This window comes from Pseudochaenichthys georgianus, chromosome 22, assembly GCF_902827115.2.
Source record: "Pseudochaenichthys georgianus chromosome 22, fPseGeo1.2, whole genome shotgun sequence".
Taxonomy (NCBI): Eukaryota; Metazoa; Chordata; class Actinopteri; order Perciformes; family Channichthyidae; genus Pseudochaenichthys; species Pseudochaenichthys georgianus.
The window spans coordinates 34,770,295-34,796,303 of NC_047524.1; the positions used below are offsets into that span (position 1 = coordinate 34,770,295).

Consider the following 26,009-nt stretch of genomic DNA (forward strand, 5'->3'; position numbering starts at 1 on the left):
CAATACCTCAATTGGAGTGCTGAAGCCTTGGAATCTGTCAGTAAAGTCATCAGTCAATGTTGTCATGAAGTCTGTCATGACTGGCGTTATGTTTGCTCCAGGTGATGTGGTCATAAATGCAGGGAGTTTTGGGAAGTGCAGCAGTTTTGTCGTCATTAGGTCTGTTTTGAAGATCGTTAGCTTTGTCTTGAAGGCACAAAGTCTTTCAACCAAATCAGCGATAGACTTTTCGCGACCCTGCAGTTCGCAATTTAAAGTGTTCAAGTGTCCAAAAATGTCACACAGAAAGTAAACATCTGCCATAAACTGTTCATCTAACATGCGCTCCCAGAGGTTTGGAGCTCGTTTGTAGCTCGTTTGTGCTTACTCGTGCGAAGGAAAGACACAATCTCCTGGCGGAGTTCACAGATATTTGGGAAGGCTTAGCCTTCCCTAGCCTACAGCACCCGCCGCCCCTGACTGGTGGGATGTATGGGGCGGGCCATTCTGCACATGCGTTAAATGCGTTAAATATTTTTAATTAAAAAAATTAATTACCGCCGTTAACGCGATACTTTTGACAGCATTAATATATATAGAATAATTATGATGATGAATGCATTTTTACCACTAAAATACAGCAACACATCTTTGATTCATGTCGTTTATAACTGGACCATTACAAGTATTATTAACTTTGTCTGTACAAAGTAGCCTGTCCAGGACATATGCCCAAATCAACAAAAACTGCGAGCCGGCACGCAAGACGCTCCGCTTCTGAAATGCGCCCGGCGAGGTTTGACACTGTAGGAGGTCGGAACAAAACTGCGGCGCAGCCGTAACGCGGCGCAGCCGTAACGCGGCGCAGGCGGACCCGGTGGAATCCCGGGATTAGTCTACAAAGCAAGCCATGCAGAGCACATCGTAGCTCAGTGCTATGCCACAGATCGTTTTGTTTTAATCCTTGGAGTAAATCTGTATGTAAGTATACAAACGTACCTGTGTGCTTTAAAAAATGTGGTTTAATTGATTGTATAGTTTTAATGTTTAAGATAAGCTCACTAGCTGCTAAGCTAACTAGCTGCTAAGCTAACGGACTGAGTTCATTCTTAGCATAGGCTGTTGCTTATGCTGCTTGATTTCATGGTTAAGGGAAATGTATGTTATTTACAGTTGCAAGAAAAAGTACGTGAACCCTTTGGAATTACCTGGATTTCTGCATTAGGGTGACCAGATGTCCCGCTTTGCGCGGGACTGCACAGCATTTTCACGACTTTTGGTGCGTCCCGCAAATTGAGACGATGTCCCGCATATTTCATTTTGATTGGCTAAAACGCTTTTCTTTAAAATCAGATTCATCCAATGGCTGTTGAGAAAGCAGGGAAGGCTATCATCAGGGGGCTGTGTTTGCTGTCAATCAAACTGTAACACACGGCGGGTGCTGGTCAAGTGTTAACCAATGAGAGTAACTCACTCACACACACCCCCCCACCCCGCCAAACAACAACAACGAACGCAGGCGACGCAGCAGGTTATGGAAAATGGAGGAAACTGAAACTACAGCTAAGAAGATGCACATACAACAAAGACTGGAAAGACACTTACCGTGGGTGCAGCCAGTGCAGGGCGACTCTCAAAGAGTTTTTTGCAATCTTTGCAAGAGTCATTTTTCAATTTCACATGGCGGTGAATATGACGTCAAAAGACACAGAGAATGCGATTCTCACAAGAAACGTGTCGCTCAAAAAGAGACATCCACTCTATGGAGACATTCCTACTCAAACCAAAAAATGATGGTCACTCAGACAAAGGTAACAGCAGCAGAAATAACCAGTGTTTACCACACAGTGCAACACTCCCATTCATACCGGTCAAATGACTGGTAACAAGCTAGCGCCGACCATTTTTCCAGACTCTGAGATAGTAAAGAAAATGTCATGTGGTCGTACACAAGCAGCGTCCATAATAATAGATGTGCTTGCCCCTGCCTCTGTGGAGAGTTGTTTGACAGAGTCAAAGACACCAGTGGTTCTAGGTAACAGAAGGCCCACCTTCTGTTGCTGTGATGTACAAAACTGAAAGCTATTTTATTTTATGTATTATTATGTTTCTGTTCCCTCCTGGCCAGTGTTGGTTTTATTTTATCTATTAATTTATGCTGTGCCTACTTGTACAGGTAATACACTAGTTGAATTAAGAAGATGCATTTCTAAACACTTGAAGTGAATAATGCCTGCTGCCTTGGTTAGCCTTAGTTTACTTTTCTTTATTAAAAAACTGCATTTTGACTTCACTTTCTGCTCTGTTGTTATATATTTGTTACGTTTTTTTTTCCCGGGGGTTGCTGTTGAGAGGGTGTCCCACATTGTCCCACACAACCATACTCCTTGTCCCACATTTGGTTTGTTGGGATCTGGTCACCCTATTCTGCATAAGTTGGTCATAAAATGTGTTCTGATCTTCATCTAAGTCACAACAATAGACAAACAGAGTCTGCTTAAACTAATACCACACAAACAATGATATGTTTTCATGTTTTTATTGAACACACCATGTAAACATTCACAGTGCAGGGTGGAAAAATGTGAACCCCCTAGGCTAAAGACTTCTTCAAGAGCTAAATGGAGTCAGGAGTCAGCCAACCTGGAGTCCAACCAATGAGACGAGATTGGAGCTGTTGGTTAATGCTGCCCTGCCCTATAAAAAAATACACACCAGTTTTGAATTTGCTATTCTTAAGAAGCATTGCCAGATGTGAACCATGCCTCGCACAGAAGAGCTCTCAGAAGACCTACCATTAAGAACTGAAGAAAGGGTTCCAGAAGTATCTCTGAAAGCCGTGATGCTCATCAGTCCACGGTGAGACAAGTTGTCTATACATGGAGAAAGGTCAGCACTGTTGCCTACTCTCCCTAGGAGTGGCCGTCCTGTAAAGATGACTGCAAGAGCACAGCGCAGAATGCTCAATGAGGTGAAGAAGAATCCTAGAGTGTCAGCTAGAGACTTAAAGAAATCTCTGGCACATGCTCACATCTCTGTTGACGAATCTACGATACGTAAAACACTGAACAAGAATGGAGTTCATGGGAGGACACCACGGAGGGAAGCCACTGCTTTTCCGGAAAAAACATTGCTGCACGTTTGAAGTTTGAAAAAGAGCACCTGGATGTTCCACAGCACGACTGGCAACATATTCTGTGGACAGATGAAACCAACGCTGATTGTTTGGAAGGAACACACAACGCTATGTGTGGAGAATCCAAAGGGTTCACATACTTTTTCTTGCAACTGTAAGTGACATAGCATGACTCTATTATACTGCACTATATTAAGTTGCACATGTATTATTTCAATTGTGTAACTTGTATTGTATTTTTCTGTTTATTCATGCAGTTTTACAATGTTTCAAAGCCTCAGTAAACGTTCAACTCAACAACAGTCTTCTGAGTCTTTGTTCGCTATCTGTTGAGCTATGCAGTGTGACGCATACGCAAGGGCAGATACCCCACGGTCCTTCTTTGATCTTCGCGCCAGGGAGAGGACTTGCTGATTTTCAAAGGAAAATAGTTGAACTCGCTGCAAGAGTGGTAGGAGTGGTTGGAGTTTATTATAATTTATGAGAACTGAACAGATTATAAGCAGGGCTGCCAACACTCACGCATTGAGCGTGAGTCACGCAATTAACCCATATATCACGCACTCACGCCACACATGTCTTTCCTCACGCTAAGTTTTTGTCCAAAATAAATCTATATAAATATAAAAATAAAGTGAAGGAACAGCAAACCGAGCGGTCTACCAAATGAGACGGTCTTCTGGCTTAGTTCAGTAAAGTTGGAACGATATTGGGAGATTCTGATTTCACGGATCAATAACTCATGAACAAAACGTTATTCAGACACAAATGACGTCTCCTAAGTACCGTGGTAAGGTTGACAACGAACTACAATCACATTTTGATAAAAAAAAGCCAATACGTGCCGTCCCCCGAGCTGGACACATTTTATTAGTCTCTATCTGCAGCCAGAGAAGAAACGAGTGCTCAGGGACCGTCTGCAAAGTGCAACTCCGAAAAAAGAATACAATAATATTCAATCACTATTATACAGCTTATTACTACCAAACTCACCACACACATCAATAGTCTCCTGTGTGTCATACTACAGCAAGGACTTTGTAAGAATATGCTTTTAAAAATGTTGGGGAATATTTATAATGTAAAATCTTCAATAAATATGGCATCATCTTCAATAACTTTACTATTATACAGTATATTTCTACCAAAATCACTATTTGCATTGTTGTTGTTAGCATCTGGTTAGCTAGCTGTGCTAACGGATATTAGAAGCTGTTTCTAAAACAAGGAGAGGGAGAGCTCTGTCCTGTCAGACTGAGAGATAACTCCAGCTCAGTGAGGTAAGGGACTCTGTGTGTTTAGATAGTTAACTTTAGTCTAGTTATCTCAGTGGGTCTAAAAAACGTTTTGGTCACCATTTATGAGAATATGAATGAAACACAGTTATGAAATACTTAATGCTGTCAAAAGTATCGCGTTAACGGCGGTAATTAATTTTTTGAATTAATTGCGTTCAAATATTTAACGCATTTAACGCATGTGCAGAATGGCCCGCCCCATACATCCCACCAGTGGCAGCGCCAGGGTATGGCCGGGGTAGGCTACACCCATACCAAGAAATGGCTTAGCCCCACCATGAACAATGATGTTAAAGTAAGCAAAATAAAGTCCGCCAACTCGCGCGGAGTAAATTGCACAGACAGTCAGAATGTTACCTCTCATTTATCATATGAAGAATTCATTTTCAAACATTGATTAAAGCCAATCTTAAAATGATTTAACAAACGCCTGTTTGAGAATCCTCAGTGCACACAAAAAATAACTTGGAGAAATAAAAATAAATACGGATAAGTTATTGAAAACCACCTCGAATATGTTGTCTTAATGTTATGAAATGTTTTCTCATAAATGATGCGGTCAGCAGGAGGACAGAATTACGTCTAAACTGAGGCCGTTTTGCATTTCTATAGGTTGTAGATACGAGCATGGTTTAATCATGTTTTTTGCCGTTTGCCAAGACGCTATAAGTCGCTCGTAAAACACAGGAGGTATGGAAGCTAAGAACACCATATGTGGTAAATTGTACAGCTAATATAACACAACACATTAGTTGTATTTCATTTAACTGGTGGATATAGGGTTGTTGCGGGGGGGGGGGGGTTGAGACGCACAGGCTGCAGAGGAGACGCTGCGCACAGCTGAGCGACAGCTGGAACACAAACCACCAAATACAAAAACATAATTCAGATCCAGTCGTCATGACTCCACTCCAGAGGGATTCCCCGTTCACTTCTTACAGTTTCTCATCAAGGGAGTGTCTCCTGTCCCCGGTACAAACACACTGCCTGAGGAAGGCTATGTGTATTGTTTTTGTCATTAACCTTTTTCGGGCCATTTATTTATTTATTTTGGTGACGATCCGACCTCCATGCTGCTACTCTGGTTCAAACTGCATCCACCAAACAATATGATTTATCTCGACCTCCCCAAAATAACCAAAATCTGACACGGTGTGAGATGTCTTTTTTAGCTGTTCTGTCATCATTTCCTGCGATCTTCTTCATAAAGTCAGTCTGAATGAATGAATGGGCGTTTCTTTGACTATTTATAGGCATATATGGGCGTTACGTGAAGCCCGCAAAAGCTGCACCGCATTGCGAGTCGGTTGTGATTTATAAAGGGAAACCGGTCCGCAATGTTTGGTGAATCGGAAAATGTCGTAACATTTCTGTACCTATTTTTTGGATTTCTACTACGTAAGCAACCTTCCCACGTGAATCCTACGCACGGCGTTATAAATGAGGCCCCAGAAACGGTTTTGAAAACTTTTGTCACATAGTGATCGTCTTCTCAATAGAACATCTTTGATAATGTCTTCTAGCCAATCAGAATCAAGATAACGGCGTGGTGTTGTTGCAGGAAGTCCCGACGGAGAATACTGTTGCTGTAGTACAGGGGTACACATAACTGGTACGCAGGTTATGTGCGTAATCTGAAATGGTACCGTCACTTGTGTCACAAAGCGCATTTGCGTACCGACGTACGCAAATAAGCTTTTCTTTTGTTTTCCAGAAGGCGGTTAGATCACCGGACGACAGAGTCGGTCTCCGTGTGCACAGACAGGGCTGCTGTCGGTCTGTACAATGGAATTGTGCCAAAACTATGCCAACCGGCTGCGGAGGGAGACTCCCCCCCTTCGGCACGAAACATACTACCAATAGAAATACATTGCTTTTAAAATCATTCTGTGTTACACAAAAAAAATGGGAAAATCAATAGATTCAATTAATTTCGTGACTATTACACGAAATGCCGTGAAACTGGGTTGTTTGAACCAACACATCCTCACTCCCAGGTCGGTCTATGTTGACATTATGTCAAGTGCCCTGTGTCGGCTTTTTCCAACGCAAGAGGGGGGCGGCCGTGTCGGCTTTTTCCAACGCAAGGGGCGGCGGCCCTTAGCGTACATTTTCAACTTTCCGGGATGTCCATAGGCTTCTATATCAACACGTTCTCACTCCCAACCCGTCACATGTTGATGGGCGGTCAGGGCCCCTCCCCGTCACTCTATTACGCACAGGGTACCCCTTGAGAGTCCGTTTTCAACGGGCAGGGTGTCCCATAGACTTGCATAGAGCTCCCTGAACGTTGGTAATAGAGGAGTTGGGATCGCGCGAAATGCTCTCTGCAGATCCATTCTCACAGCGTTTATCAACCTTTTTCTTCCTCAATATCAAGCCACACTTATTGTTTTTACTTCTTTATTTTAATTGAATAATGTAGGACTTTTGTTGCCGTCAGTTAGGGGAGAGTAAGGGCTCAGAATACTGAAATCTGTATTGTTTCATCGTTTTTTCCTTCTAATTTTGTATTCTTTTCTAAACCGCACACAGTTATTTACTCAACAATAACACATAATTATCCTTGTGTTTATTTATTTGTTTGATTAATAAACACAAGTTGGAGTCCGTCAGGACCGAGGGTCGGAGCAGCTCATAGTAGTTGAGAATTTTACACCCGAAGTAAGTATTCTCTCCGCTTCGCTTGACAAACCCGTGATAGTCCTCAAGCTCTGTGATTGGATGTTTGAGTGTGCGCCGAGGGTTACGCCGAGCGTCGAACAGCACTTGAAATGGGATGGAACCACGGCAGACTGTCCAAAACTGGATTCACCACTGTAATAATTCTGTGTTCTTTATTTATTGAATGTTCAATACCTGACAAGGTCGGAGATGAAAAACTTGGGTCACAGGTTCCTCAACAGTGCTTTACAAGACATCTATCAATATGTGTGTATACCTCCACCATTAAACTGTCGTATTCTGCACATTTCTTATACTATCTACATACATCTTATAAGAGTATAATACATGTATAATATCAGTTAAAATAGTGCTTAAACATACAGTAGTTAACATTGCAGGAAAGCAATATATTAGTACTTTGTCAGGCTTAATATATACCCCCAAAGCTTTTTTCTTATTCAAAATAAGACCTTAACCTAAAGTATTCTTTAATGTTTAAATAAAGCCTTATTAGTTTGTCTGTCTGTGTCTCCTATTAATATCTAATAATAAAAATAATACATTTCAATAATGTGCTTTAACCACCAGGTGTCCCTTTCTATCAGCTTGCACCGTTATGGTGTAAATATACCAATATACTGATTGGATCAAATATAAAAGTCAGCCGAATTAGTATTGATACTGCAAGAAGACTTATATTGTGAAGAGAAATTGAAGATGTTGTTTAATTGCTGATATATTTATGATCCACGTCACATATTCAGTTTCGGCGGCAGTTGTTCCTGTGTGTCTAGAAGTCTTCTCATCAGGGCTCTATAAATAGCGAACTACGGCAGATATGTAATATGTAATGCAGCCGAACCGTGTATTACATGCCGTTATGTGATGACCTCAAAGAGAAAAGCAAGCAAAGTCGGAATAAATTATTTTTTTTTTAATTATTTTTTCGTATTTCACATCAACAGGAAGTCCGGTTAACTAAAATGTCCGTGCGGAACAATACCCCAACCCATAGACCGTGGGTGAATAATGTCAATCACCACATTACACACATCCCTTCACATTTACATTTTAATTTACATTAAAGTATTTCGGGAGGCCTTCTAAAATGTTTTTAAATATAATTAGGGTTGTAGTAGAAGAGTTTGTAAATTATTGCGCCATCACTTAATCGCACACAACGGCACGTCCATTAATACAGATACAGATGTCAGTTTTCTGAGCCCCTACTCTCCCTAACTGACGGCAACAAAAGTCCTCCATTATTCAATTAAAATGAAGAAGTAAAAACAATAATTGTGGCTTGATATTGAGAAAGAAAAAGGTTGATAAACGCTGTGAGAATGGATCTTCAGGTAGCATTCTCTCGCGATCTCAAGTCGTCTACAACATACGTTTAGGGAGTTATATAGAAGCCTATGGACATCCTGGAAAGTTGAAAATGTACACTAAGGGCCTCCCCCCCTTGCGTTGGAAAAAGCCGACACAGGGGACTTGACATAACGTCAACATAGGCCGACCTGGGAGTGAGGATGTGTTGTTTGAACACATCGCCTTTAAACTCTCTGGTTCCCCACTCCCCTGGTTACTGTCATTATCTACTTCCCCCCAAGCCAAACCCTTCCTTTCTCTTCGACTTCTCTGTTTTCCTGACCCAACTGTGCCTTTTCACCCTCCGTTCTCCCCCTAGGGGACTTCAACATCCACATTGATGATAATAACAGCAAACTTGCCACAGAATTCCTGGAACTGCTTCAATGGTTCAACTTCACCCAGCACATCAACTTTCCCACCCTCAGCCGTGGACACATCCTGGATCTTGTCAGCTCTACTGGTCTTACAATTAACTTAATCTAACCTGCGCCGTGAAGATGGCTCCAATATCTCTTGCTCCTCTCCAACTCTGCCTTTTTTTCGAATTATTTCAGTGTTTGTTTACTTTTCGTCGTGTGCACCTGGTCCGCAACATGCGAGCTGACCGCACCAACTCTACTATACAATATAGCAGAGAGGAACTTCTACAGATCAGAAACTTTGTGGACAACAGCCGGGCGTCAGACAATGGGGACCCGCCATGGCTACCTGTTGCTCTCCTACCTGAGACGCAGGAGGAAAACAAAGCGAGGGGCTAGGGCTGCTAGTGAGGCTGAGGTATCAGAGCCATAATAAGGGGGGGAGGGATAATGGATGTCTCTTATCTGAGCCAAAGTATGTGGACCAAATTCACAGCTGGGGTATGACACAAAAAAAGCAAACTAATTTCCAATAAAAGCACACAACGCAAACAAATCCCACTCATCTCCTCTTGGGTAATTTGCCTTAACCTAAAGCTTGAAGGGGATATGTAGATGTTGAATTACGCTGACACGGAATTACATGAGATGGAGGCAATCTGCGAGTGAGATCAATCAGGGATAGTCACCTGTTACGTACGTTCAGCCATCCTGGCACATATATCCGCTTAGCCTTCCTCTATCTGATAGCAGTTGTTCCGTTATTGTTAACTCAGCAATGTGGAACAGATAGGGAAGGCATGTTTAAGTGTTGTATTCAAACCTTATTTGGGTGAATTGGCAGTCAATGAGGCAGCTTAGCTTTCGATGTATGATAACCGCTGCCTTAGTAGGAATGAACTGTTGATTGACTTCAGCAAATGTTCCTTTGTGATCCGCCAACTACTGGATAATCTATTCATGGGTCTCTAGCCAGACAGGTACAGCAGCTGTAATTAACTGGTGAATAAACTAGGGCACATTGTGTTCAGAATATTGAGGTCCAGTACACCACTCAACAGCCTGCAGAGTGATGCATAATTCCATATTGCTTATCCCAGAAAACCTCCCGGCAGATATATAAAGATGGGGAGCAAATAGATGGATCAACTATGGAACGATAATGAACCAATTTCCTAGAGTACATCAAAGCTTTTCGTAGTGGAGATGTAACCACCATAGAATACACCAGTGGTGTAAATGGTGACCAAAAACACTGGTTTTCTTCTTCCAGTCTGTTACTGTCACTTTGTTTTTGACACTTTAAAATACTGCTATCCTACTAAAATGCTGTACAAATCAGATTTATTATGTAATAAAGAAACATTTTACGAGTAAAAAAAAATTGTATTGAAAAAAAAATATATATTATTTTTTCCCCCTTTATTATTCAATATCGCGATAAATACCGTACCGTGGACTTGTTATCGCGATATTATACCGTGAGCTTTTGGTATCGTTACATCCCTAGTCACCGCCTGCCGATGCTGTTCAGCCCATTCAGCGACGTCTGCGTGGATGAACAGCTCGTCCCATTCAGAGGCAGGTGCAGCTTCAAGCAGTAGCCTACATGCCAAAAAGCTGGCCAAATACGGTATAAAGATTTGGGCAAACTGTGATGTAAAATCATCCTATGCCTGGAGACTGCAGGTGTATACAGGCAAAGCAGCTGGCAGTTGTCCTGAAGTCAACCAGGGGATGAGGGTGGTCCTGGAGGTGACAGAGGGGCTCCTGAGACACATGGACACACCTGTGACAATTTGTTCACGTCCTTCGCACTTGCTGAGGAGCTGCTCAGGAGAAAACTGGCCCTGGTTGTCACAATTCGCCGAAACAAGCCTGAGCTTCCCACTATCCTCTCCTCCACCTTTGCCTTTACGAAGACCCACACACTGGTGTCTTACATCCCTCGACGGGGAAGGAATGTGCTGCTTCTAAGCACGAAACACCGCAGTCCAGGCGTAAGCGACAACATCAAGAGAAAGCCTGTCATAATCAAAGACTACAACCGATGCAAAGGAGGTGTCGACAACCTTGATAAGGTAGGTGCCATTAGGCATCAGTTAGGCACACATGTATTCTTACTCTTATATTCTTGTCTGAAATATATGTAGGTTTTTTTCAAATGATATGTTTTGTTAGGTTGTTGTCACCTACTCCTGCAGGAGGAGAACAGACCGCTGGCCACTTGCCCTCTTCCACAACCTGGTCGACACTTCCCATTACAACGCCTACGTCCTGTGGACATCAATGGAGCCATCCTGGCAGCAGCAGAAAACCGTACAGGAGGAGGCTCTTCATTGAAGAGGTGGGAGAAATGCTGGTGACCCCACACATCAAGAAGAGAGGGCGCCTTCCCCGCTCATCAGCCGCTGCAACAATGGTGTCAGGTCTGCAGGGTGCTGCTGCAGGCCCCTCTCTCATCAGTGAACGGAAGAGCAGGAGGCAGTGCCACTTCTGCATGGACAGAAGAGTTTGCAGCACCTGCTGCAAATGTGGGAAATGCATATGCAAGGACGGGGCCACAGTCTGTCCATGTGCAGCCCCTGCTCCACCTGAGCTGGACTCTCACAGCCAGACACACAGTGTTCATTCAAAGTTCATCTTTGTAAAAAAATGTTGTTCTGGTTCAAAATGATCTTGTATTATTCATTTTAGTCAGGCTGGAGTCGTTTTAAAAGATTGACTCTTTTAAAGGGGGAAAAAATAGGAATATATCATATTTGTATAGCAGTTTTGTGAAGGTGGCGATTTCTGGCCTTAGGTACAATCCAAAATACATTCAAATCAATGCTGCTGGCAATCATTGACCAATCTAGAGACCTAATAATAACAATAATCAAATATTCCTTGAAATGTATTTTTATTTTTATTATTCTAGTTTGTTGTTCTTTTCAATAAAGAAACTGTGGAGTTTTTTCAACAAACTGGCATTTAAAGGGTTAAAATCCCCAAAATATAATTCATATTTCATATGTGTATGTCAGGCGGGAGTAGTTTTAAAAGATTGACTCTTTGAAAGTGGGAAAAAATAGGAATATATCATATTTTTATAGCAGTTTTTGTGAAGGCGGCATTTTTTGGCCTTAGGAACAAATACGTTTTGTTTTTTTAAAGGGACTCTTAAGGGTTAAGAATGGAAATAGGAAAAAACGGTATGGAACAAAAAAGGAGATAATTTGTAGGAGCGGGCGGGGGAGGTGAGAGTGCAGGATCAGGGGCCTCATTTATAAACGGTGCGTACGCTCAAAAGATGGCGTACGCACGCAATGTTTGCGATTTATAAAAACAAACTTGACGGGAAAACGTGCGGTCCTCCACGCAAACTCTGACCCATTAACACTAAGCACAACAACGGGAGAGACGAGAAACTGCGACACCGTTGGCAGAAGGAAGAATGGAGAGAAATATGTGGAAATAATACCATAAATAAAACGTTACCTCTCATTTATCAGATATGAAGAATTCATTTTCAAACATTGATTAAAGCCAATCTTAAAATGATTAAACAAATGCCTGTTTGCGACTCCTCAGTGCACACATAAACATAACTTGGAGAAATAAATAAATACGGATATGTTATTTAAAACCACCTCGAATATGTTGTCTTATGAAATGTTTTCTCATAGATGATGCGGTCAGCAGGAGGACTGAATTACGTCTAAACTGACGCTTTGCATTTTGCATTTTCTATAGGTTGTAGATACGAGCATGGTTGGAGGTATGGAAACTAAGCACCACCATATATTTGGTAGATTTGGCAGCTGATATAACACAACACATTTGTTTTATTTCATTTAACTAGTGATAGAGTTGCTACGGGGGGGGTTGAGACGCACAGGCTGCAGTGGAGATGCTGCGCACAGCTGATTTACAGCTGGAACACAAACCACCAAATAAAAAAAAAAACATTAATTGACTCCACTCGAGGATTCTGGCTTCCAAGCCAATATTTCAAGGATGCTACGTCATCGAGTGCCGCCGAAGGACTGTTCCAATCTCCAGCATACTTGGAATTCCACCGAGGCCGCGTCCTTGCTTTGGGGGAAATGTCGAGGCTGCACATGGGTAGACTTCGCGTCCTTAAAATCCCCACAATGCTTTGCGCACGGACCAATTTCAAAAACCCTTGTAATGTAATGTAAATGTAAGTATGTAGTGGAGTAGAACATGTGTTGGTAAATATGTTACTTTGTTACATTACATTACACTACACATTACATTACAACACCACAACATGTGTTCCGTGAAAGTAAAGCAAGCTCATAATTAGACAGACATCGCGAGGTATTTATTTTCGGTACAGTTTATGTTGAAACCATTAGAGATAGTGGCACACTTAGCCTGTTCCATTCTTCTTCATTTTCCGAAGCCATGGCTTGGAAGCAGTATACTTGCTTCATTTCTGAAGGAAGTGACTTGGAAGTACGCGACTACCAAGCCAGCATCCTCACGATTGAGAAACACCCCGTGACTTGTGTCTGCGTATTTATTTGCTTTGTCCGAAGCAACCTTCCCACGTGAATCCTACGCAATGCTTTATAAATGAGGCCCCTGGAGAGAAGCAGATAACAGCTGTGTGTGTGTGTGTGTGTGTGTGTGTGTGTGTGTGTGTGTGTGTTGTGGTGTGTGTGTGTGGTTGTGTGTGTGTGTGTGTGTGTGTGTGTGTGGTGTGTGTGTGTGTGTGTGTGTGTGTTTGTGTCACAGCCAGCGACTGGCCGACAGAGATAGAGCGAGGGTCCCCATCATAATCTGCTCCACAAACACACAGACACATACACACACACACTCAAATCCACAAAGACACCCTTATCAGTGATGCACTCTGGTTTGCTCAGTAAACTCTCACTATTAATGCCACAAAACACCGTGTGAGAACCTGCCATATGTGTTTGTAAAGCACGCCGCTTATGGAGCACTTCCCCTCCCAATTTTTCATACATGTACACACTGACACTGATCCCCATCAGGAGCAATGTGGGTTGAAAGGACTTGCTTGTGGACACTTGGACATGCGGGCCGGAACGTTGTGTTAAATGCAGTCTCTGTCCTGAGGCTGCATCCACAGGAATACGTTTTGGTTTTAAAACGGCATTTCACAAGAAACCGATTTCAGTACAATATAGATCTTTTTATTTTAAAGTAAATTATAGTTTCCGTCCAAATAAAACCCCATTACTTATAGTGAAAACCACCCTTGAATGATGGGATAGTAGACTAAAAGCTTTAGGAATCCAAACTATAACATATAATAAGTACCCTGTATAAAGATTGATGCAAAACAAGTTAAATGTGATCTTTTTAGAGAGGTTTAGAACACAAAAAACACCTCTGGGGTCATTTGGGTGTATTTGTTAATGTTATGATGGATTATCAGTAATCATTTCAAGCCTAATTCAGAGGCTTGGTATTACCCTTGTGTTTCGTTTAGCTAATAATGGTTAATATTGTCTGATACTGTAGCTGAGTTTCTTCCCGCTAAGTGGGTATGACACATTAATAGGTTGTTATATGTTAACCCCGGGGGCACCGGGCTTAACAGGTTAAAGGTTAAAGAGTGATTCAAGGCTAGCTCCACTGTTAGCCTAAAATATGTTTTATTTTTTGTAAATAAGAGAAAGGAGAAGTGAAGCCACCATGTTGAGCGTCATTGTAAGCCGTATTGAGAGAAAAAAAGAAAAGTTTTTGGTTTATGTTTTAGTTATTTATTGTTGCACAGGTCAGGTTTTTTGAATGGATGAGAAATTGATCCTAGAGAGAGAGTTGCTGTGCAAGTGCGAGAGGACAACACACACTGAAACAAGATGGCGAGCCAGATCCACTGTTCTGACACCATAGTGTATTGGCACCCAGTAGTAAAATTCGGTACTGTTGCTTTAAGGCACCAAATAGCTTGACTCTCCTTCTTGTTTTAACCCCGGGATTCCACCGGGTCCGTCTGCGCCGCGTTACGGCCGCGTAAAGGGGCCTACACACCAAACTGACACCAAAGAACACGTCCCGACGGAACACGACTGTTGTGTCACTGGAACACACCGCAAAGACTTCAGCCGACGGCCAAGTAGCACGTACGAACTGCGCATGCGTGAGTGGCAACAACTCTCCTTACCAGCAGGCGGCGGTAGTGTGTATTCATCATTCAAAAGAGGCAACAACCGGAAGACAGAATGCGTGATACACTGAGAGAAGAAGAACAGACTGCGTGATATAAACAAAAAACAATAGTGTGTGCGTTCCATTTTCGCTCTACAGCGAGAAGCTCATGGGGCTTTCCTGAACCTGTGTCGAGAGCTGGAGTTAAATGAAACTTCTTAATCGTTTGTTTGGGTCCCTCACTTCTGTTTTGCTTCTCATGCACTGATTCTCTAGCTGAACAGCCAATCAGTGATTTATTTGGCCGACGAAATGCCAGCATTCTCCTCCGGTTTACAGGCACTGTGTACATTATATATATATATTAGGGCTGTCACAATTACAATTTGTAATCAGATTAATCACAGCTTAAAATTAATTAATCATGATTAATCACCATTCGAACTATGTCCAAATATGCCATTTCCTTTTGTATATTGTTGTGGGAATGGAAAGATAAATGAAAGAAGGCGGATATATCCATTTAACACAGTATGTATGTTTATTATAAAAAAATTCTGTGTCAAAATGAAAGACAGCCCACACACCTATCAATCATCAAACCGTGGGGTCTTATTTCATTACGTGTTGATTTCTATCAACGGAGGAGTACTTCAGGAAAGTCGACAGGGGGGGGGGGCTAGTGGAGTACTTCGTGACCACAGAGTGTGAACGTTGTGATCAGCTGTTTTAGCGCAGTTCTCTAGTGAAGGGGGGAGTCTCCCTCCGCAGCCGGTTGGCGTAGTTTTGGCACAGTTCCGTTGTACAGACCGACGTTAACAGCAGCCTGTCTGTGCACACGGAGATCGACTCTGTCGTCCGGTGATCTAACCGCCTTCTGGAAAAGCTTCACAAGTACGTCGGTACGCAAATGCGCTTTGTGACACAAGTGACGGTACGCATTTCAGATTACGCACATAACCTGCGTACCAGTTATGTGCACCCCTGTACTACAGCAAAAGTATTCTCCGTCGGGACTTCCTGCAACAACACCATGCCGTTATCTTGATTCTGATTGGCTAGAAGACATTATCAAAGATGTTATATTGAGAAGACGATCACTAAGTGACAAAAGTTTTCAAAACCGTTTCTGGTCTTCGGTATTTCCAGACAAGTGGCTACTGAAATCAATCTGACTGTCTGTGCAATTTACTCCGCGAGTTGGCGGACTTTATTTTGCTTACTTTAACATCATTTCTCATGGTGGGGCTAAGCCATTTCTTGGTATGGGTGTAGCCTACCCCGGCCATACCCTGGCGCTGCCACTGGTGGCATAGGCGGCGCGTGAGGCTCAGGTTTGGGAAGGCTAAATCACTTTTTTTTACCTGATGCTGCCCGCCTCCGGCGTCTATAGAAAATAGATCAACTCAGTGAAAGCACCGCCTGCTGACCAATCAGAGCTCAGTGTGCAGAGTTTAAAGCTATCAAGTCATATTACAGGATAAAGGAAATACAGTTTAAACTGCTGTATGCAGAGAAGACGCCGACGTGTCGCACTTATCATTCATATCACATTCAATCAGATCATCGATCATATAATATCATAGCCTATATTATCTCCTTATCTGAGTCAGCAGAGCCGTATCTGGCCGTGCAACACTCACAGTGTCACATACTGTAGGCCAGGGCTATTCAACTTCATTAGCAAGTGGGCCAAATAGGAACATCACTGGGGGTTTGTGGGCCACACAATACTTTGTCAAGGAATCACTAGAAATAACTCTTGCTTACAGTAGTGTTAATAGATACTAATACATTAAATGAACTAGTCAAGTGCATCCCTTTTTTTTTACTTTAATTGTATCAACATAAATCATTACAGAAAGCAACCAGTCCATAAAAAGTAGGAAAGCTTCGGTTACAAGGCTTGACACAAAAGTGCAAAATGTTGCAGCTTTAAAACTAAGGAGACATGAGGTTTTTTCCCCAACAGTTCCATGTCCACTAATGTACAAAACAAGATGAATATAATACAACAGTATTCATCACATTAACAGTAAGTAGCCCTGTGTATAATATCCTCAACACTTCCAAGCATACATAAGGTGCTTTGAAACACAAGTCCATCAAATGTAATACTAAATGCAAATAGAATAGTAAAACAATAGCCATCAGACTCACAATAACATTCATATCTTGGAAACATTTTTACAATTTTTGAAACAGTAAGTAGGCTTGTTTGAATGACCGTAAAAACTGATCTGCATACATACCATGCATCAGACTTCTGCCATGTTTAGCCTGTTTGAGTCAGTGAGAGAACACTGCCTTGATTTAGCTATTTCAGCATAGTGAGCATAGCTCATAAGTGGTAAGAGCAATCCTGAGACACAAAAAGCTAGACTCACAAGTATAGGTAGCTCCAAACATTGTCAGTATAAGCAAGGCCACCTTCCTCATTGTGGGGTACTGATACTGGCTAACATGGTTAGACCACAAGTCCACTACACCCTCAGACTGCAGGAGCTGTTTTAAAGCAAAGGAACACTGCACATCAACCAGCTCCATCTGAAAGAGGCTCTCATCAATGCAAGATATTACCTCTTTTACTTTTACACAGAAGTCTGCATCAGGCTTGATGGAAAACGGGTCACGGGCAAACTGCAATACCTCAATTGGAGTGCTGAAGCCTTGGAATCTGTCAGTAAAGTCATCAGTCAATGTTGTCATGAAGTCTGTCATGACTGGCGTTATGTTTGCTCCAGGTGATGTGGTCATAAATGCAGGGAGTTTTGGGAAGTGCAGCAGTTTTGTCGTCATTAGGTCTGTTTTGAAGATCGTTAGCTTTGTCTTGAAGGCACAAAGTCTTTCAACCAAATCAGCGATAGACTTTTCGCGACCCTGCAGTTCGCAATTTAAAGTGTTCAAGTGTCCAAAATGTCACACAGAAAGTAAACATCTGCCATAAACTGTTCATCTAACATGCGCTCCCAGGAGGTTTGGAGCTCTTTGTGAGCTCCGTTTGTGCTTACTCGTGCGAAGGAAAGACACAATCTCCTGGCGGAGTTCACAGATATTTGGGAAGGCTTAGCCTTCCCTAGCCTACAGCACCCGCCGCCCCTGACTGGTGGGATGTATGGGGCGGGCCATTCTGCACATGCGTTAAATGCGTTAAATATTTAATTAAAAAAATTAATTACCGCCGTTAACGCGATACTTTTGACAGCATTAATATATATAGAATAATTATGATGATGAATGCATTTTTACCACTAAAATACAGCAACACATCTTTGATTCATGCCGTTTATAACTGGACCATTACAAGTATTATTACTTTGTCTGTACAAGTAGCCTGTCCAGGACATATGCCCAAATCAACAAAAACTGCGAGCCGGCACGCAAGACGCTCCGCTTCTGAAATGCGCCCGGCGAGGTTTGACACTGTAGGAGGTCGGAACAAAACTGCGGCGCAGCCGTAACGCGGCGCAGCCGTAACGCGGCGCAGCCGTAACGCGGCGCAGGCGGACCCGGTGGAATCCCGGGATTAGTCTACAAAGCAAGCCATGCAGAGCACATCGTAGCTCAGTGCTATGCCACAGATCGTTTTGTTTTAATCCTTGGAGTAAATCTGTATGTAAGTATACAAACGTACCTGTGTGCTTTAAAAAATGTGGTTTAATTGATTGTATAGTTTTAATGTTTAAGATAAGCTCACTAGCTGCTAAGCTAACTAGCTGCTAAGCTAACGGACTGAGTTCATTCTTAGCATAGGCTGTTGCTTATGCTGCTTGATTTCATGGTTAAGGGAAATGTATGTTATTTACAGTTGCAAGAAAAAGTACGTGAACCCTTTGGAATTACCTGGATTTCTGCATTAGGGTGACCAGATGTCCCGCTTTGCGCGGGACTGCACAGCATTTTCACGACTTTTGGTGCGTCCCGCAAATTGAGACGATGTCCCGCATATTTCATTTTGATTGGCTAAAACGCTTTTCTTTAAAATCAGATTCATCCAATGGCTGTTGAGAAAGCAGGGAAGGCTATCATCAGGGGGCTGTGTTTGCTGTCAATCAAACTGTAACACACGGCGGGTGCTGGTCAAGTGTTAACCAATGAGAGTAACTCACTCACACACACCCCCCCACCCCGCCAAACAACAACAACGAACGCAGGCGACGCAGCAGGTTATGGAAAATGGAGGAAACTGAAACTACAGCTAAGAAGACTGCACATACAACAAAGACTGGAAAGACACTTACCGTGGGTGCAGCCAGTGCAGGGCGACTCTCAAAGAGTTTTTTGCAATCTTTGCAAGAGTCATTTTTCAATTTCACATGGCGGTGAATATGACGTCAAAAGACACAGAGAATGCGATTCTCACAAGAAACGTGTCGCTCAAAAAGAGACATCCCACTCTATGGAGACATTCCTACTCAAACCAAAAAATGATGGTCACTCAGACAAAGGTAACAGCAGCAGAAATAACCAGTGTTTACCACACAGTGCAACACTCCCATTCATACCGGTCAAATGACTGGTAACAAGCTAGCGCCGACCATTTTTCCAGACTCTGAGATAGTAAAGAAAATGTCATGTGGTCGTACACAAGCAGCGTCCATAATAATAGATGTGCTTGCCCCTGCCTCTGTGGAGAGTTGTTTGACAGAGTCAAAGACACCAGTGGTTCTAGGTAACAGAAGGCCCACCTTCTGTTGCTGTGATGTACAAAACTGAAAGCTATTTTATTTTATGTATTATTATGTTTCTGTTCCCTCCTGGCCAGTGTTGGTTTTATTTTATCTATTAATTTATGCTGTGCCTACTTGTACAGGTAATACACTAGTTGAATTAAGAAGATGCATTTCTAAACACTTGAAGTGAATAATGCCTGCTGCCTTGGTTAGCCTTAGTTTACTTTTCTTTATTAAAAAACTGCATTTTGACTTCACTTTCTGCTCTGTTGTTATATATTTGTTACGTTTTTTTTCCCGGGGGTTGCTGTTGAGAGGGTGTCCCACATTGTCCCACACAACCATACTCCTTGTCCCACATTTGGTTTGTTGGGATCTGGTCACCCTATTCTGCATAAGTTGGTCATAAAATGTGTTCTGATCTTCATCTAAGTCACAACAATAGACAAACAGAGTCTGCTTAAACTAATACCACACAAACAATGATATGTTTTCATGTTTTTATTGAACACACCATGTAAACATTCACAGTGCAGGGTGGAAAAATGTGAACCCCCTAGGCTAAAGACTTCTTCAAGAGCTAAATGGAGTCAGGAGTCAGCCAACCTGGAGTCCAACCAATGAGACGAGATTGGAGCTGTTGGTTAATGCTGCCCTGCCCTATAAAAAATACACACCAGTTTTGAATTTGCTATTCTTAAGAAGCATTGCCAGATGTGAACCATGCCTCGCACAGAAGAGCTCTCAGAAGACCTACCATTAAGAACTGAAGAAAGGGTTCCAGAAGTATCTCTGAAAGCCGTGATGCTCATCAGTCCACGGTGAGACAAGTTGTCTATACATGGAGAAAGGTCAGCACTGTTGCTACTCTCCCTAGGAGTGGCCGTCCTGTAAAGATGACTGCAAGAGCACAGCGCAGAATGCTCAATGAGGTGAAGAAGAATCCTAGAGTGTCAGCTAGAGACTTAAAGAAATCTCTGGCACATGCTCACATCTCTGTTGACGAATCTACGATACGTAAAACACTGAACAAGAATGGAGTTCATGGGAGGACACCACGGAGGAAGCCACTGCTTTTCCGGAAAAAACATTGCTGCACGTTTGAAGTTTGAAAAAGAGCACCTGGATGTTCCACAGCACGACTGGCAACATATTCTGTGGACAGATGAAACCAACGCTGAGTTGTTTGGAAGGAACACACAACGCTATGTGTGGAGAATCCAAAGGGTTCACATACTTTTTCTTGCAACTGTAAGTGACATAGCATGACTCTATTATACTGCACTATATTAAGTTGCACATGTATTATTTCAATTGTGTAACTTGTATTGTATTTTTCTGTTTATTCATGCAGTTTTACAATGTTTCAAGCCTCAGTAAACGTTCAACTCAACAACAGTCTTCTGAGTCTTTGTTCGCTATCTGTTGAGCTATGCAGTGTGACGCATACGCAAGGGCAGAATACCCACGGTCTTCTTTAGATCTTCGCGCCAGGGAGAGGACTTGCTGATTTTTCAAAGGAAAATAGTTGAACTCGCTGCAAGAGTGGTAGGAGTGTTGGAGTTTATTATAATTTATGAGAACTGAACAGATTATAAGCAGGGCTGCCAACACTCACGCATTGAGCGTGAGTCACGCAATTAACCCATATATCACGCACTCACGCCACACATGTCTTTCCTCACGCTAAGTTTTTGTCCAAAATAAATCTATATAAATATAAAAATAAAGTGAAGGAACAGCAAACCGAGCGGTCTACCAAATGAGACGGTCTTCTGGCTTAGTTCAGTAAAGTTGGAACGATATTGGGAGATTCTGATTTCACGGATCAATAACTCATGAACAAAACGTTATTCAGACACAAATGACGTCTCCTAAGTACCGTGGTAAGGTTGACAACGAACTACAATCACATTTTGATAAAAAAAAGCCAATACGTGCCGTCCCCCGAGCTGGACACATTTTATTAGTCTCTATCTGCAGCCAGAGAAGAAACGAGTGCTCAGGGACCGTCTGCAAAGTGCAACTCCGAAAAAAGAGAATACAATAATATTCAATCACTATTATACAGCTTATTACTACCAAACTCACCACACACATCAATAGTCTCCTGTGTGTCATACTACAGCAAGGACTTTGTAAGAATATGCTTTTAAATAATGTTGGGGAATATTTATAATGTAAAATCTTCAATAAATATGGCATCATCTTCAATAACTTTACTATTATACAGTATATTTCTACCAAAATCACTATTTGCATTGTTGTTGTTAGCATCTGGTTAGCTAGCTGTGCTAACGGATATTAGAAGCTGTTTCTAAAACAAGGAGAGGGAGAGCTCTGTCCTGTCAGACTGAGAGATAACTCCAGCTCAGTGAGGTAAGGGACTCTGTGTGTTTAGATAGTTAACTTTAGTCTAGTTATCTCAGTGGGTCTAAAAAACGTTTTGGTCACCATTTATGAGAATATGAATGAAACACAGTTATGAAATACTTAATGCTGTCAAAAGTATCGCGTTAACGGCGGTAATTAATTTTTTGAATTAATTGCGTTCAAATATTTAACGCATTTAACGCATGTGCAGAATGGCCCGCCCCATACATCCCACCAGTGGCAGCGCCAGGGTATGGCCGGGGTAGGCTACACCCATACCAAGAAATGGCTTAGCCCCACCATGAACAATGATGTTAAAGTAAGCAAAATAAAGTCCGCCAACTCGCGCGGAGTAAATTGCACAGACAGTCAGAATGTTACCTCTCATTTATCATATGAAGAATTCATTTTCAAACATTGATTAAAGCCAATCTTAAAATGATTTAACAAACGCCTGTTTGAGAATCCTCAGTGCACACAAAAACATAACTTGGAGAAATAAATAAATACGGATAAGTTATTGAAAACCACCTCGAATATGTTGTCTTAATGTTATGAAATGTTTTCTCATAAATGATGCGGTCAGCAGGAGGACAGAATTACGTCTAAACTGAGGCCGTTTTGCATTTCTATAGGTTGTAGATACGAGCATGGTTTAATCATGTTTTTTGCCGTTTGCCAAGACGCTATAAGTCGCTCGTAAAACACAGGAGGTATGGAAGCTAAGAACACCATATGTGGTAAATTGTACAGCTAATATAACACAACACATTAGTTGTATTTCATTTAACTGGTGGATATAGGGTTGTTGCGGGGGGGGGGGGGGTTGAGACGCACAGGCTGCAGAGGAGACGCTGCGCACAGCTGAGCGACAGCTGGAACACAAACCACCAAATACAAAAACATAATTCAGATCCAGTCGTCATGACTCCACTCCAGAGGGATTCCCCGTTCACTTCTTACAGTTTCTCATCAAGGGAGTGTCTCCTGTCCCCGGTACAAACACACTGCCTGAGGAAGGCTATGTGTATTGTTTTTGTCATTAACCTTTTTCGGGCCATTTATTTATTTATTTTGGTGACGATCCGACCTCCATGCTGCTACTCTGGTTCAAACTGCATCCACCAAACAATATGATTTATCTCGACCTCCCCAAAATAACCAAAATCTGACACGGTGTGAGATGTCTTTTTTAGCTGTTCTGTCATCATTTCCTGCGATCTTCTTCATAAAGTCAGTCTGAATGAATGAATGGGCGTTTCTTTGACTATTTATAGGCATATATGGGCGTTACGTGAAGCCCGCAAAAGCTGCACCGCATTGCGAGTCGGTTGTGATTTATAAAGGGAAACCGGTCCGCAATGTTTGGTGAATCGGAAAATGTCGTAACATTTCTGTACCTATTTTTTGGATTTCTACTACGTAAGCAACCTTCCCACGTGAATCCTACGCACGGCGTTATAAATGAGGCCCCAGAAACGGTTTTGAAAACTTTTGTCACATAGTGATCGTCTTCTCAATAGAACATCTTTGATAATGTCTTCTAGCCAATCAGAATCAAGATAACGGCGTGGTGTTGTTGCAGGAAGTCCCGACGGAGAATACTGTTGCTGTAGTACAGGGGTACACATAACTGGTACGCAGGTTATGTGCGTAATCTGAAATGGTACCGTCACTTGTGTCACAAAGCGCATTTGCGTACCGACGTACGCAAATAAGCTTTTCTTTTGTTTTCCAGAAGGCGGTTAGATCACCGGACGACAGAGTCGGTCTCCGTGTGCACAGACAGGGCTGCTGTCGGTCTGTACAATGGAATTGTGCCAAAACTATGCCAACCGGCTGCGGAGGGAGACTCCCCCCCTTCGGCACGAAACATACTACCAATAGAAATACATTGCTTTTAAAATCATTCTGTGTTACACAAAAAAAATGGGAAAATCAATAGATTCAATTAATTTCGTGACTATTACACGAAATGCCGTGAAACTGGGTTGTTTGAACCAACACATCCTCACTCCCAGGTCGGTCTATGTTGACATTATGTCAAGTGCCCTGTGTCGGCTTTTTCCAACGCAAGAGGGGGGCGGCCGTGTCGGCTTTTTCCAACGCAAGGGGCGGCGGCCCTTAGCGTACATTTTCAACTTTCCGGGATGTCCATAGGCTTCTATATCAACACGTTCTCACTCCCAACCCGTCACATGTTGATGGGCGGTCAGGGCCCCTCCCCGTCACTCTATTACGCACAGGGTACCCCTTGAGAGTCCGTTTTCAACGGGCAGGGTGTCCCATAGACTTGCATAGAGCTCCCTGAACGTTGGTAATAGAGGAGTTGGGATCGCAGCGAAATGCTCTCTGCAGATCCATTCTCACAGCGTTTATCAACCTTTTTCTTACTCAATATCAAGCCACACTTATTGTTTTTACTTCTTTATTTTAATTGAATAATGTAGGACTTTTGTTGCCGTCAGTTAGGGGGAGAGTAGGGGCTCAGAATACTGAAATCTGTATTGTTTCATCGTTTTTTCCTTCTAATTTTGTATTCTTTTCTAAACCACACACTGTTATTTACTCAACAATAACACATAATTATCCTTGTGTTTATTTATTTGTTTGATTAATAAACACAAGTTGGAGTCCGTCAGGACCGAGGGTTGGAGCAGCTCATAGTAGTTACTTTGGAGAATTTTACACCCGGAAGTAAGTATTCTCTCCGCTTCGCTTGACATATCCCGTGATAGTCCTCAAGCTCTGTGATTGGATGTTTGAGTGTGCGCCGAGGGTTACGCCGAGCGTCGAACAGCACTTTGAAATGGGATGGAGCCACGGCAGACTGTCCAAAACTGGATTTGAACGGGTCCACCCCGTAATAATTCTGTGTTCTTTATTTATTGAATATTCAATACCTGACAAGGTCGGAGATTAAAAACTTGGGTCGCAGGTTCCTCAACAGTGCATTACAAGACATCTATCAATATGTGTGTATACCTCCACCATTAAACTGTCCAATTCTGCACATTTCTTATACTATCTACATACATCTTATAAGAGTATAATACATATGTATAATATCAGTTAAAATAAGTGCTTAAACATACAGTAGTTAACATTGCAGGAAAGCAATATATTAGTACTTTGTCAGGCTTAATATGTATACCCCCAAAGCTTTTTTCTTATTCAAAATAAGACCTTAGCCTAAAGTATTATTTAATGTTTAAATAAAGCCTTATTAGTTTGTCTGTCTGTGTCTCCTATAAATATCTAATAATAAAAATAATACATTTCAATAACGTGCTTTAACCACCAGGTGTCCCTTTCTATCAGCTTTGCACCGTTATGGTGTAAATATACCAATATACTGATTGGATCAAATATAAAAGTCAGCCAAATTAGTATTGATACTGCAAGGAGACTTATATTGTGAAGAGAAATTGAAGATTTTGTTTAATTGCTGATATATTTATGATCCACGTCACATATTCAGTTTCGGCGGCAGTTGTTCCTGTTTGTCTAGAAGTCTTCTCATCAGGGCTCTATAAATAGCGAACTACGGCAGATATGTAATATTTAATGCAGCCGAACCGTGCATTACAATGCCGTTATGTGATGACCTTCAAAGAGAAAAGCAAGCAAAGTCGGAATAAATTATTATTATTTTTTAATTATTTTTTTCGTATTTCACATCAACAGGAAGTCCGGTTAACTAAAATGTCCGTGCGGAACAATACCCCAACCCATAGACCCGTGGGTGAATAATGTCAATCACCACATTACACACATCCCTTCACATTTACATTTTAATTTACATTAAAGTATTTTGTGAGGCCTTCTAAAATGTTCTTAAATATAATTAGGGTTGTAGTTGAAGAGTTTGTAAATTATTGCGCAATCACTTAATCGCACAACGGCAAGTCCATTAATACAGATACAGATTTCAGTATTCTGAGCCCCTACTCTCCCCATAACTGACGGCAACAAAAGTCCTACATTATTCAATTAAAATAAAGAAGTAAAAACAATA

General features: G+C 42.0%; 1 protein-coding gene and 1 pseudogene across 1 annotated transcript in view; one reads left to right on the forward strand and one right to left on the reverse strand.

Moving 5' to 3' along the window:
- LOC139432907 (piggyBac transposable element-derived protein 4-like) overlaps positions 1-11,156 on the forward strand; it is a 28,728-nt pseudogene extending 17,572 nt beyond the window's left edge.
- The window catches only part of nrxn3a (neurexin 3a), a 280,401-nt gene that overhangs the window by 206,350 nt on the left and 48,042 nt on the right, over positions 1-26,009 (reverse strand). The window lies entirely within an intron of this gene.